General features: G+C 39.5%; 1 long non-coding RNA gene across 1 annotated transcript; it reads right to left on the bottom strand.

Annotated features, from left to right (window-relative positions):
- Positions 1-241: 241 nt before the first annotated feature.
- LOC102079730 (uncharacterized) lies at positions 242-8,831 on the bottom strand. The gene is made up of 5 exons (XR_266198.3): positions 8,784-8,831; positions 8,087-8,134; positions 7,348-7,407; positions 6,865-6,974; positions 242-584 (listed from the first exon to the last, which is right to left on the bottom strand). It is a non-coding gene; the product is annotated as an uncharacterized LOC102079730 (long non-coding RNA).
- Between the last annotated feature and the right edge of the window lie 255 nt (positions 8,832-9,086).

Raw genomic sequence — 9,086 nt, forward strand, 5'->3', positions numbered from 1 at the left:
ATTAATATGCATTTCAAAATCTGTATGTGGTCAGCATTAAAGATTAGGTTTTTAAAATCAAATATAACAATATAGTGATTGCATTTATGCTTTATTTATACTCTTTAAAGAAGTTTTATATTGCATTAGTTATTATATTTGTATTATTATTGATATATGCATACTGATTGTTACTCCATTACAAAAATATAAATTATTTTATGGTAAAACCATCTTTTAACATTTAGCTACTGTAAAATTTGCATGACAGATAAACATCAGACACTGGTAAATGCCGTATCACTTTTAGGTCAGCATGTCACATCTATACATCAGGTAAAAAACAGTCTCTAGTATTTGCAACCAGGATAAATATGAAGCCTCACAAGCCTTCTCTTACGTGGTTGGACGTCTACTTCCTGATAGGTAGCTGGAACAGTTTTCTGTACCTTCTGCCGCATCTCTCCTTACTCTTGAGCTGTCTGAAATCTTCTGTTGAAGGATCTTTTCTGGTTTCTTTAGCTGATGGAGACTGAATACAGTCTTTGGTGTCCTCAAATCTTGATAGAGCCTCCTCGGGGTGTATCACATGATTTTTTTATCAGCTAAAAAAATAAAAACAAAGTACCAGTTATTTTATCTAAACTACAGGGTGGGCCATTTATATGGATACACCGTAATAAAATGGGAATTGGTGATATTAAAGTCCTGTTTGTGGCACATTAGTATATATGAGGGGGCAAACTCCTCAAGATGGGTGGTAACCATGGTGGTGTGGGGATCAGGGAAGTATTTTACTGCTGTTGTTCATGATCATCATCATTGCCATTGCACTGATGACATGGTCTGCAGTGTTGATGTTGCATTCAGATGTTTAGGCATATTAGCACCCAATTAGCCTTTATTACAGGTGCAGTTATAACCACTTTAAACTGTTGAGTTGAATCTATAATCTTAAATGCTTTTGAATGCTTTTTATAATCTTAAAATGGTTATATGCAGATTACATTGCATTATATGAAAGGCTCACCTCTGAGTATAGCCTATGCTAAAGTCCTGACAGGAAACGCAGGCTTTTGCAGAGCGTGCTTGCAAAAAATGAAACTAAGCAGAGGGGAAGTGACTTGGGGCCTGAGCAAAGGGGCTGAATCTATTCAGTTTGCTTGGTAACAGATAACTCAGAATACGTCAGGAAGTAGACTTTTAAAATGTCTTGGTTCCTCTGTAAAGTGTGCATTTTTGGTTGTTATTTTGAGGAGCTGTTTGGATGATGCTATTTGAGTAACCAGGTTATTCATTATTATCTTTTATTCATTTATATCTTTTGATTAAGCTTTTAGTAGTGTTCTTCATTAAAACATTTATTCAATATATTACACATATAGTTTCAGTTGTGTACGTGCTGGCCTTGTGGCAGAATGTGCGTCTGCTGTTCCAGACATACCGTATTTTCACGACCATAAGACGCACTGTACTAAAAGGCGCAGTCTCAGTTATGTGTGCCATTACTGTATTTAACACACACATAAGGCGCACTGGATTATAGGGCGCATACAAGTACCGTATGCGTATTTAAAAATAAAGCGGGAGCAAATCTGAGTTCGGTACCTTACTCACATTTCTATTACCGGTAATCGTCATCATCAACAACACACAAGCATACAAGTGTGCATATTTAAAAATAAAGCAGGAGCAAAACTGAGTTTGGTACTCACATTTTTATTACCAGTAATCGTCATCATCAACAACACACAAGCATACAAGTGTGTGTATTTAAAAATAAAGCAGGAGCAAAACAAAGTTTGGTACTCACATTTTTATCATCAATCAAACCCATCGAAGTCCTCATCCTCTGTGTCTGAATTGAACAGCTGCGCTAAATCTCCATCAAACATGCCAGGTTCACTTTCTTCACTGTCAGAGTCACTTTCCGTGCCGTGCGGCTCCTCGGAAATGATGCCGGCTTTTGCGAAAGCTCGAACAACAGTGCCAGCAGACATGTTAGCCCAAGCATCTACAATCCATTGGCAAATTGTGGCGTAACTCGCCCGGCGCTGCCTTCCACTCTTGGTGAAACTGTGGTCTCCATCCGTCATCCATCGCTCCCACGCCGCTCGCAGCCTTACTTTGAACGGGCGGTTCACACCGATGTCCAGTGGTTGGAGTTCCTTTGTCAGGCCTCCCGGAATGACAGCAAGCTCACAGTTCATTTGTTTCACTAGTTTTTTCACATCGGCTGTGAGATGGGCACGCATAGAGTCACAGATTAAGAGCGATGGTGATGCGTGGAAAAAAACACCTGGTCTCCTTACATACACCTCCCTCAGCCACTCTTTCATCATTTCCTCATCCATCCAGCCCTTTTCATTTGCCTTCATGATGATTCCTGCTGGAAACTTCTCTTTAGGCAAAGTCTTTCTCTTAAAAATCACCATAGGTGGCAGTTTCTGTCCATTAGCATGGCAGCCAAGCACAACAGTAAAAGAAGACTTTTCATACCCCGTTGTGCGTATCGCTACCGTGCTGGTCCCCTTCTTCTCCACAGTGTGACTCACCGGGATGTCAAAAGTGAGCGGGACCTCATCCATGTTTGTGATGTGGCTGGGCTGGATGTTTTTGTCACCGATGTGTTTGCTGCAGTAGGAGCGGAAGATGGCCAGCTTTTCCTTATAATCCGCTGGAAGTTGCTGCGCTACCGTAGTCCTGGTCCGGATGGAAAAATGGCACCGTTTCATAAAACGAAAGCACCAAGACGGGCCTCCTTGGAAATGTTCAATGTTCATCTCTTCAGCTAGTGAAACTGCTTTTAGCCGAATGGTGACCGTCGAAACGCTTCTCCCGCTCGTTCTTTGCTCGATGATCCACCGCTCGAGTCTTTCCTCCAACTCGGGCCACCTCGCCTTATGTCCGCGGAAACTCAGCTGCGTTTTCTTGACCTGCCGGAGCTTGTTTTCTAGCTTCCTCCATTTGCGAACCATCGATTCGTTAATCTTAAATTCTCTCGCCGCTGCTCGATTTCCATGTTCCTCCGCGTAGCTGATGGCCTTCAGTTTAAACTGTGCTTCGTAAGCGTGTCTCTTTGCCATTTTCAGGGTTGTTAAAACAACGATGTCCTGCATAACGCACATACCTGTACTTTTATACAGGTATGTGCGATCGTATATACCGCTACAGTCAACGCCCACACTTCACCCTTTAGCGTTTTCATGGTGTTCTCTACTACGTCCTCATTACAACACACAGGGCGCACTGTACTATAGGGCGCGCCGTACTTTTTGAAGACAATCTAAGACTTTTAAGTGCGCCTTATGGTCGTGAAAATACGGTAAGCGAAAGTGGGAAGTTCGACAGGAAGCACCTCGCGTGGAGACGGAGAAAATGTTCTTTTCTAACTGTGTTAAAAGTTGTCAACAGAACATTTGTGGTTTTAACTTATGCATGTATTGTATCGGATGATGCAAGAGGGGGCGTCAATAAACATACCCTGATGCTATAAAACGATTGTCTTATGTATTTTTGGGCGGAGATCTACAGCTGATGTTGTGCAGTGTACATCTCCCCACGTGTGTTCATTAAAATCATCGTTTGACTTAACCCGGCCGGACCAGCGTTGTTATTTGGATTTCCTCCTATATCCCTCCTTAATATTTGAACTCTAACAGTGGCCATTTAGAAGTCGGCCATCTTGGATACAGCTTTTGTTTTTTCAATAGGAAGAGGGCCATGTGACACATCAAACTTATTGGTAATGTCACAAGAAAAACAATGGTGTGCTTGGTTTCAATGTAACTTTATTCTTTCATGAGTTATTTACAAGTTTCTCTTTGTTCACAGCCATTGACATGTCGAAGAGGTTAACACGTGAGGATCGGATCAAAATTGTGTTGATATCTGGTGAACGCAGTAACCGGGTCATTGCAGCAGATCTCAATGCAAGACACCCTACAAGACCACCCATCTCCCATGCTACAGTTAGCAAACTGCTTGCTAAGTTTTGTGAAACTGGTTCAGTGTTGGATTTGCCAAAATGTGGATGCAAGAAAACTGTCACTAATGAAGAAACATCAGTGGCTGTCCTAGCTTCATTCAGCAAGAGCCCACAGCATAGCACTCGCTGCATGTCACTGGAGAGTGGCATTAGTCGAACATCCCTTCGGCGGATATTAGCTACTCACAAATGGCACCCTTACAAACTCCAGCTACTGCAGCATCTCAACGAGGATGACCCAGATCGGCGCACAGAATTTGCAGAATGGGCAAAACAAAAATTGGAACAGGACCCTCAGTTCATGCAGAAGATTTTGTTCAGTGATGAGGCAAACTTTTATGTGAATGGTGAAGTTAACAAACAAAACCACCGCTAATGGTCTGACACTAACCCACATTGGATGGATCCCTCCAAGACTGTTGGAACAACAAAAGTGATGGTTTGGTGTGGTATATGGGGTACAACGATAGTGGGTCCATTCTTCATCAATGGAAACCTCAAGGCCACTGGATATTTGAAATTGCTACATGATGATGTGTTTCCCTCTTTATGCACTGAAGCTGACACATTCCCTGAGTTTTTCCAGCAAGATGGTGCACCACCACATTATGGGTGCCAGGTCCGAGCATTCCTAGATGAACAGTTTCCTGGAAAGTGGATTGGTCGTCGTGGGCCAGTTGAATGGCCCCCAAGGTCTCCAGATCTGACCCCCTTAGACTTTTATCTTTGGGGTCATCTGAAGGCAATTGTCTATGGTGTGAAGATATGAGATGTGCAGCACCTGAAACTATGGATACTGGATGCCTGTGCTGGCATTTCTCCTGCGGTGTTGCTATCAGTGTGTGAAGAGTGGGAGAAGAGGGTTGCATTGACAATCCAACACAATGGGCAGCACACTGAACATATTTTATAAGTGGTCAGAAACTTGTAAATAACTCATGAAAGAATAAAGTTACGTTGAAACCAAGCACACCATTGTTTTTCTTGTGACATTACCAATAAGTTTGATGTGTCACATGGTCCTCTTCCTATTGAAAAAACAAAAGTTGTATCCAAGATGGCCGACTTCTAAATGGCCACCATGGTCACCACCCATCTTGAGGAGCTTGCCCCCTCACATATACTAATGTGCCACAAACAGGACTTTAATATCACCAACCATTCCCATTTTATTACGGTGTATCCATATAAATGGCCCACCCTGTAGTCTTGTAGCATTTGAATACAACATATGTAATGGTTAGCTAATGGCCTGACAGTGAAATGTCTCTCCGTGTATAAATGTTTATGGTGTTGTCCAAAATATGAAGCAGTATTTATTTTAAATACTAAATAAATATGCTGCTCCGATTCAAATAAACTGAAAATAAAGACTAAATTATAATCATTCAAAGAAAATAACAGCAGCTTCTGTAGTGGATTGGACTTCAGGATAAGACCAAAGAATGCCTTCCTTTTCCATCTTCCATCATCCCTAATTAAAGTATCACATCCTTCCAGTGTTCAGTTTCCCAGTATCTGACATTTCGAGTACTCATACGTGTATGCTTCAATCCACAATTCACAAATACAAAGCAATCTGACCACACGTAGAACTATTTTACAAATGTGTAAATCCAACCTGAATAAATACTGATCATTTATGGCAGTATGTACATTTCTTTCATTGGGACTGTTCTTAAACCCTAAACATGAAGAAAACAGTTTCTTATACTCATGTGTGAACTAAAATCCTTGGTCTGTGATGGACATGGTGTGTTTGTGAAACAGCATTTCATCCACGTTTTCTAATAAAAGATTTATTACAAGTGTACAACTGAAGTCTTAATTTAAGACAAAGTTCTTGTCCCATTACATAAATAGGCATTATTAATTATGTTGGATTAAGATATAAATTCTTGAAATATTAATTTTAAATAATTCTGATTAATTATTTGTGTCTTCATTACTGTTAATAAGGACAATTTGCTTAAATCAGGCCTTTTTGTCTAGTTTTAAGACCCATCATATGCATAACATTGGCTAATCTTTTATGCTTGTTTGAAGAAGTCTAGCCAACCAAATTTTACTTACCCCATTAGCAGATTATTTTTGCTTAATACAAGAAAATTTGCTTAAATTGAATAATATTTGGCATTTTTGAAGCGTAAAATATGAATCTGATCATTTTGACTTTCAAAACCACTTCTGTGCGTACAAATGTCTAAAACTACACATAACATCTTTGTGGCTCACTCACAAAACCTTAAAGATATGTGAGCGAATTCACCTGATATGCACAAGATCACACTACATGCTCACGTGGGGTTTTGATGCAAATTTAACACTGTCAGCTTCCCACAGATCAACAAATGTAAACTGCTCTAAGCTGCTCAGTGTAACACTGGGAAATCTGGGCTTCTCCTGTATACCTGTGTTTTTTAAAAATGGTTTTTCAACTCCACTAACTGCATATCTTTGTATTGTTGGAGGAACCTGGAGTACCCAGAGAGATCCCACACAGACATGGGGAGAACATGCAAACTCCACACAGAAAGGCGAAATGGGGGATTCAAACTCAGGACCTTCTTGCTGTGAGGCAGTAGAGCTAAAAACTTCTGCACTGCTATGTACATTCAAAACGTGTCCTTGGAAATGTTCTAAAAGCACATTTGAAGAATAAACAATGGGCAGAAAAAAATAGTTTTTAGTGAAGAAAGACTTCTGTAAAACACTGAATATGTTTTTTTTATTGTAACATCCACCTGTCTCGGGCCTGCATATGGAAAATGGCCTTATTAGGTAAATTTGATTTGTTACATCATTCCTTTCTATAAAATAAAGTAAAGAAAATAAAAATAGACTAGCAAGAGCAACAGGATGTAATTATACCACTAATCACATATATCAATACTTACAACTTCTGTGGTTCCTCACAGCAGGCGTTCTCGTGTGTCCGTTTACTGCATCAGCTAGAGTGGCAACAAGGGTAAAAGTACTTTCAAAGCCACTGGAGTACGAGTGCTTCCTGAAAAATAACAAACAGAAAATCATTTTCATAGTTTTTGTTATAATATACTTTAACCAGGAGATGCTCTAGCAGTATGTCATAGTTTCCCTTCAGACTCCATACTAAGAGACCATTCAGATTGAAACTGGAGCTTCCAGTGAACATCTGCCACTTATCCCTGTATGCATATATTAAAATCATGCCTGTAACTTGAGGGAATCCTTATTCAATTTAATTTGCTACAGTTCATATTGTATTAGTGCAGGCCTGGTGTTGCTGCATTATATCACCCAGATCCATTTGAGACTAACAGATTTGGAGAAGGACAGAAAACATCATGTGAACTCGATAAATAGAGGATAGATTAAAAGTTTTTAAAATTTAAGGTTACCTTTTTTTCCAAACAAATGCTTGCAGGAAGCATCAGCAGAAGCAGACGATCTGGCAGATGCTGCAACCGGTTGGAGGTGAGGGGAGGAAGACATTACAAAGACATGTGGAAGAGAGCCAAAGATTAATAATAACTAATGACTGAATGCAGAGAGGGCTACTAACAGATAGTGAGTGAAGAAGAACCACCCAGTGCATCATTGGAATCCCTCAGCAGCCTACACCTATTGCAGCATAACTAAGTAGAGATAGTGTCTGAATCCAAACTGGAAGCTGGTTCAACAGAAGAGGGGCCTGAAAACTGAAGGCTCTGCCTCCCATTCTACTTTTAAATACTCTAGGAACAACAAGTAATCCTGCAGTGCGAGAGCGAAGTGCTCCAATAGGGTGATATGGTACTACAAGGTCATTAAGATAAGATTGGGCCTGATTATTTAAGGATTTTGAATTCTGGATTTAACAGGGGGCCAATGAAGGGAAGCCAATACAGAGAAATCTGCTCTCTCTTTCTAGTCCCTGTTAGTACTCTTGCTGTAGCATTTTGTATTAACGGAAGGCTTTTCAGGCAGTTTTTAGGACATCCTAATAATATTGCATTACAGTAGTCCAGCCTGGAAGATATTTTAACTAACTGGCGTGTGTCATCTGGCTTCATGGATAGATAAAGCTAGGTATCAAGGTATCAAATACTCCTGTAAGGACAAAACTCTGTGGAACTCAATAATTAAAAGCTGTCTTACCTTGTCATTCAGAGATTCTACTACTGGATCCAAAACTTGGGTCATTACCTGTCAGTACAAGTGACAGAGTCAGTCATGCAACTTCCAATATATTGTATAATGTATTTTGTTGAATTTCAGTCTGTACTGGTAGTATTTGGACTATTCAAATAAAAATTCAGTTTGTACGCATTTTTCAGTACATTAATACAGTACACTAGCAACAACAAACATCCCCAACCTTCAGTCACATTATTGCGGGGAAAAAAAAACCCTCAAGAGTCTTCTTCTGCATTTATTGACTAAATTGTAAAATATTCTGATACAATTGCCCAATTAGAAAATTACAGCATGGGATACTATAATGTTGAATTAATTATTTATTGAATTATTCCACAGACAATTAAGACATCTATGTTAATAAAAAGCAAAAATATTTTTAAAATCTCGCATTCTCAGTGCAACATAAACATGTGGTTCTTTTTCTTCCTCATATTATCTTTTAACTTTGGCATTTCAGTTGGCTTAAGGCCTGATTCATGTTCACATGTATTCTGCTAATTAGCTGCTACTCATCTGCTAGCTAACATGTCCTTGCAAGCCTTGTGAAAATCCAGTATGTTTTAGTAGTTATTTTTAATGTTATCACAAATACTAGGAAGTGAGCTTAACAATACAATATTTTATTAAAAGCAGGGTAAAATAACTTAAAACTTACCATTTCTGGAGATTTCACAGCTAACATGCTGCATGCCAGTACTTCATGGGTCTTTCCCCTTTTGACAAGTGAAATTGAAAAAAGGAGCGCTGGATTTATAACACAGCGCACACTGAGTTAACTACAGGAGGACTTGAGGAGAGTAGTGATGGTAAATTTGATTCTTTTTACTGAATCGAGTTTTAATGAGTCACTCACCAAAGTGAATCGGGTTTTTTGAGTCATTTGAGTCACTGAGTCAGTTGACCAGAGAGTGCAAAAAATGTACATTTTCACTCAAACTTAATTTGTTTCTCTTTTAAT

This window comes from Oreochromis niloticus, linkage group LG5 (genome assembly GCF_001858045.2).
Source record: "Oreochromis niloticus isolate F11D_XX linkage group LG5, O_niloticus_UMD_NMBU, whole genome shotgun sequence".
Lineage (NCBI taxonomy): Eukaryota > Metazoa > Chordata > Actinopteri > Cichliformes > Cichlidae > Oreochromis > Oreochromis niloticus.